A 6,247-nucleotide genomic window follows, 5' to 3' on the forward strand; every position below is an offset into this window, starting at 1 on the left:
GGGAGGATGAGCCATCCTCTGGGCTGAGCCTAGTTAGGGGCTGTCTACCTGGCTCTGCAGCTTCATGTACAGGATCCCAGGGCACATGGTCTCTTCCAGGGCACCAGCTGGCTCCAGAAAGTCATGGGCAAAACTTGTTCTGGTATCCAGTGTCTCATGGACCCAGAACCACAGCCCTCTTCTCAGAGAGCCATCTAAGTGTTGTGTATTTTTTCTTATAAATTCTCAGTCACAAACAACAATACCCAGACAGGAAGCCTAAAGACAAATGTAATTGATCTAGCATAAGACCCAGGTGTTAGCATGGAAAGATTTCCCTGTAATTTTTTTTTTTTTTTTAAGTAAGGCAACCCTTGGTTGACCTCACAGATTGCAAGGACCTTGTCGGTTTACAATCCCCTATTTTTTAAATTTTTTACGCCTATAGCACCTGGTCTTCCTAGATGGTCTCTCTGGTACTAACCAGGGCCGACCCTGCTAAACTTCCGAGGTCAGATGGGATCGGGCTTATTCAGGTGGCATAGCTGTAGACAATTTCCCTGTAATTTTAATGAGCATCTCAGGTCGCAGATCATTGTTTCCAGAGAATAGAAAAAATAGGGTGCTCCTCCACATCTTACTTCTTATGTCTGTCAGGAGGACTTACGAATGGAGTAGATTTCCAGCCAAGTTCTTTTGCTAAAAGCTGGGATAATGGGGTTACTGTGTCCAGATACCCAATCAAGGGAGACACAGTTTTTTGGTGAGATGGATGAAATCATTAATTACATCAGAACTGTCTCATCATCTGCCTGGCTGGTTAAAGAAGATCATCTTGCTTACAGTGTTTAACTGGCTTTCTTATTAGCATACATATTGTTTTCTATTATTATTACTCAACTAAGACTGATATAGTTTTTCCACCAAATGTGTTTGGAAATGAACAGCTATGTATTCTCTTAGAGGCTGGTAGAGGAGCCCCTGAATCTGCCTCCAGATTCTGCTTCAATCCCTAGCAAGCAGGAGGGTGAAGAGCCCAGTGGAGCTGTAGAGTAGTGGTCCTCAACATTTTTGGCACCAGAGACCACTGCTCCTATGAGAATCTAATGCCTGATGATCTGAGGTGGAGCCGAGGCAGTGATGCTAGCACTGGGGAGCAGCTACAAATACAGATGAAGCTTCTTTTATTTGCCTGCTGCTCGACTCTGGCTGTGCAGTCCGGTTCCTAACAGGCCATGGACCAGTACAGGTCCATGGCCTGGGGTTTGGGGACTCCTGTTGTAGAGGGCATTGGAGAGAGAAGAGAAGAGAGACAGTACTTGTAGGAATGGATGGGGTAGCTGAAGAAAGAAGGAGAGAAGGGGAAATGGCAAGATTAAAGAGAAATAGAGGGAGAATGAAAACTCAAAGAAATAATATTTAACTGTAGTATAGCCCTTTGCAAACCTGCCAAGTTTATGATTGTATTTGACACTGTATGTCACACTACAGTGTCAGAAAGGAGGAATGAGTAAGTTTATTCCCATAATATTCTCATGAGGAAAGTGAAACTGTGACAAGGCATGGAATCATTTTACATGAAGCTTGGCTCAGTGGAATGGAGGTGAGGGTATTATGCTGTCCACACAATTCAAGAGGCCTTATGTTGAGAATTAGATTGAACACTAATTGCCCTCCTCCATAGGCCAGGCATTTTACAAACACAATCTCATTTTATCCTCACAATCACCACTTGCAGATGGAGATTATCATTCACAGATAATCCACATCATGAAGTTAGAAAGGGAGGCAGACCAACACCAGTGAGTGCCAGAGTGCACACAGCTGCTGAGAAGGGCAAATCCAGGCCTCATGACTCCTGTTCTTCCCACTTGGCCACATGGCTGCCTCTGAAGGGAGGGCCAGAACCTACTGTGAGCCACTGGGAGACCCATTTCCAGTAATGAAAGAAATCCTACCCTTGAAGCTTGTGGATGGAAGGAACTACAGGGGGAAGAAGTGGGTTCTTAGAAGGATTCAAGCACAGGCTGGTAAGCACTTGCCTGCAATGTGTAGTGAAATATTCAGACTTCAGATGGGAGGGTGACCAGATGGCTTTTTTCTCCAATGCTGGGCCCTTTTGTCTTTAAAAAATGTCCTGATGTGCTTATCTTCATACTTCTATTAGCCATCTCATTAGGGACTAGAGGATGCTCTCATGACTTTTCACTTCTCCTGGATGCTTTTATGAAATAAAGAAGAAAAGCAAATAGTGAGGAGCTCACATGAGGTAAATCATAGAAGTAGAAAAAAGGTTCCCCAAAGAGAAAACACAGGAATTTGCTTGGCATGTGGACAGAGCCATCCTCACTGGTGGGTCTGTGCTTGTGCCCCTCCCTGACATGAAATTTCTTTGAATTTTCTTGTTGTAAAATTAATTTTGTTATTCTTATTTGACTAGGAAATTCTGCTTTTAGATATTCATTTCTTTGATTTGTAAAGCTGTTCAGTCTAAATGTAGATACCTCTGAGAGAAATAATACACAAGGAGGAATTGGTTTATCAGTTCCTTTCCCCAAAAGAGAGCAAAGTGGTCTGACAGTGCAAGGCTTGACTAGAAGCGTGGGGTGGGGGTAGATAGCCGAAGTGATTAGGCAAGGAGAAGGCTCCAGAGAGGCATATTGCCAGTTTCTTTGTTAAGACCAAAAAGTAATAGAATATTTTTGCTGTTCTGACTCTGACTAAATAAAGTGTGTTTTCTAGTCAGTCAGGAGTCTCCAGCTTTGACGAGACTCAAGTGGCATCAGCAGGGGGTGGCAAAAGAACCTAGATGAAAAGGCGGGGCTGAAAGCAATCAAGGTTGTTTGTCCCCATGAAGAGAAGGCTGAGGAGGCACTGTGTCTTCATTCAAGTATCTGAAGGACTGTTCTGGAGAGAGGATGGAAAAGAGGTTCTACTTCAAAACCATGGATTAAGGTCTCAAGTCAGACATAATGGAAAATTTCCCTACTCATGAAGGATGTGAACACAGGCATGGCAGCTGCAGGCGACCTGCTCCTTTTGGAACATGGTAGATGCAGAGAGAGGTCCCAGCTGTCAGATGACCAGGTACATCCCTGCCATGGGAGAAACTAGAAAAGTAGACTAAATGGCCTCTAAGCCTGGGGAACCAGGGGAACATTCTCTGGCTCCTCAGATTCTGGCCATGACAGTTCCAGTGGTGAAGTGTCCAGGACCAGGCATCCATTTCTGTGGGTTTCAGCACAGGGAGCAGAGATGGGTTGACGAGTAGAGGGGAAAAGTGGCCCAGGATAGAGCATGAATGTTACTGTCAGACCATACCAGGTTCAACCGTTGGCATTGATTTGTTCTGTGACTTCGAGCAAGTTTCGGGCCTCTCTGAGAGTTTTACCCCACCTGTTAGGTGGGGATAAGGGCAAGCCCTTCCTTTCAGGGCCATGGTGAGGATAGAGCGAGGTGCTTCCTGGAATGTTCCCAGCTCTCAGTCACCGCAGCATCGCTCCATGAGGCGTGGACATTCCCGCAATGTCTACAATGCTCACTCCTCTCTGGAATGAATCCTGCCTCTGCCCTGGAGCACAACATGGTCCAGCCACAGGGCTCCTTTTCCATCAGTGACTAGACAGGCCTTGTTCAGATCAGTGTGGCCAATGAGGGCACAGTGGCCTGGTGAGCCCTCCTCTTCATCCTCCTCCCCATATACCAAACCACCACCCCTCAGGAGGCACTGTCTTTCTATCTCCCAAGGAAGAGAGGACAGGAAAGGCAGCAGACACCAGCATTGCCCCTCCCTAGCTTTATTTTCTGCACCATTTGAGGGCATATGAAAATAAAAATAAATAAATAAAAGACTAACCTCTGGCCAATCGCAGTTTAGCTACCCTGCAATTAAACAAATCCACAAACTGGCAACACATATTTACATCTCATTAGCAGAAGCCAAATGCAACAACGGCATTAAAATTAAGAAATTAGGCACAATTATCCTGTCGGCAGCAGTTGGGGGAAGTTGTCAAGGGCTGGTTTATTCATTAGTTTGCACAGAAGTTCAGCGGCTCCCTAATTGTGTGCTATTTTTTATCCCCTCCTCCTCTTCCTTAAAAAAAACTTTTTTTTTTTTCGAGGTTTTTGTTTCTCTGCAGCGCAGCAGCCTATGAGAGTTGGTGAACTGAGCCCAGGGAAGGCCTGGGAAGAGCTCACTCTCTCTTTGGGCTCCGTGTCATCAGGACCTCAGCCAGGCCATGCCCGAGCTGCAGGTGACTGGGACGTTAGGAAGGCCTGGGCACCTGCCCTACTGCTGTGTCCTCGCAGGCGTCCTCTGGATCCCTGGGGAGGACTCTCCACTGGCCCAGCACACTTCCCCCAGGCTCACTGCCTTCACTGCCAGTCCACAGGGCTGGGATCCACTGGCACCAGCTGCATCCATTAACATAGCACTCTCCTCCCTTGTGCAGGCAGTTGTCACTGGCCACATCTCTCAGGCAAGTCTCTGACTGGCCAGAGTGGGCATTTCATAAATGTTGGTTGAGTGAATAAATAAAAATCTTCTTGACAAAACCCTTTACTGAAGGTGAGAGGATTCACTGGGCTACAGGCTGTGCCCAGGTGGGTGGTCTTGGGCTCTGAGGGTGGATGCAGGGCCCTGGCCAGCTTCAGACAGGTACTTTACCTGGAAGGTCTGCCTTTCTGGAAGCTTCTGCACTGCTCCCTTACCTAGACCTTTTCTCTTGGCCTTTGAGTGTTGCCATTGGCTCCCTCCTTCCTGGAGAGTGTGCACTGTCCAAGATGAACTTTACTTCACCTCCTCCAGCCACCAGGGAAGCCCCATCTTCTCATGAGCTTTGGGGAGCTATTGCTGTTCTCCCTTTCACCTCTCCAACCCGTGGCCCCTCTGCCTCCTGTGCTGGTTATGGGGTCTGGTATCTGTTTCTCACTGCTCTCTGCCCTCTGCTGTTTTCTGGGGCTCCTTTGTTATCATCAGCCTGTTTGGTTCTACCCATAGAGGGCCAGAGAGAAGTGGAGAAAAATGAAAAGAGGCTTCCTATGGTTTCTCTTTCCAGGCAGGCCCTGACATACTTAGAAAACACCCAGCAACCTAACTGGTCTCTGCAGTCACACTCGAGGCTGGGGTGGGGGTGGGGGGGTGGAGGGTCCTTGATTTGGAGTTAGGTGTCTAGTCTTGCAGTAGGGCACTTAAATCTCATGGATCCTCACTTTCCTTACCTGGCAGATGGCACAAGTATGCATGCCCCTTCTTCCTCAGAGTTAAATTGCAGGGCACTTCACAAATATTTGGGCCTATGTTGTTGTCCAGTCTCTTGGTCTCCAAGAAAAGCCTTGGGGTGTTCTCTAAGGCAAGGTCCTTCCGCACAGAGAGCAGCATTATTGCAATAGTTACTAGTGATCTCTGCCTCTCCCTGTTTAAATGGAGCCATTTCTCAGACTCTCAAGGGATTGAGCTATAGATTTTCCCAGAGTCTCCTAAAAATTCTGACCCAAAGGGTCCAGCTAAAAGATTTTGTAAACATTAGACTTTATTTAATATTTCTGTTAAATTGGTACTTGCAAACGCATATTTTAAACACAACTAGAAATGAATTATATTTAGATATTAATCAACAAAACACTAGACTTAACATTTCTTTAGTGACTGTTCCAAGAACTGCAAGTATGCTCACTCCCTCCCCAAACTGCCATGCTCCACACTTAGATGTGTGTTGCCGTTTTGAATGAAGGAGCTCTCATCACTAGCATTTTCTCTGTGTTATGGCCCCACTCCTCATCTTTCCAATTTTACCCTGAAAATTCACTCATTCATTCATTCATTCTTCATTCTTCATTCATATAATATTTATTGAGTGTTCGTTTACTATTTTTCTGGCACCATGGTCAAAGCTAATGCTAATCAGAGACCACATAGTCCTTAGATTTAAAGACCTCATGGACCAGTGGCAGGCAAAGAGAATGACAATTCAATGTACAAAGTATTGAGATGGGGATAAGTCCAGATGTTATCGCCAGGGGAGCACAGAGGACAGAACTTCCACCCTTTCTGGTGGGGCAGGGAGGACATAGAAGAAGAGACAGTCTGAGCTGAGCCCTTCTCACTCTGTCCTCCAGGAATCTGCAGGCCACACAACTGTGCCTGGCAATTTTCATCCTGGTCTTTATGTCTCTGGTTTTGAGCAGCCATGTGCTCCTCTATACTGGGGAGTGGGCATGAGAACTGAGAGCCACAGAGATTCCTAGATTTTAATATAATGTGAAG

This window comes from Pteropus alecto, unplaced genomic scaffold (assembly GCF_000325575.1).
Source record: "Pteropus alecto unplaced genomic scaffold, ASM32557v1 scaffold210, whole genome shotgun sequence".
NCBI lineage: Eukaryota > Metazoa > Chordata > Mammalia > Chiroptera > Pteropodidae > Pteropus > Pteropus alecto.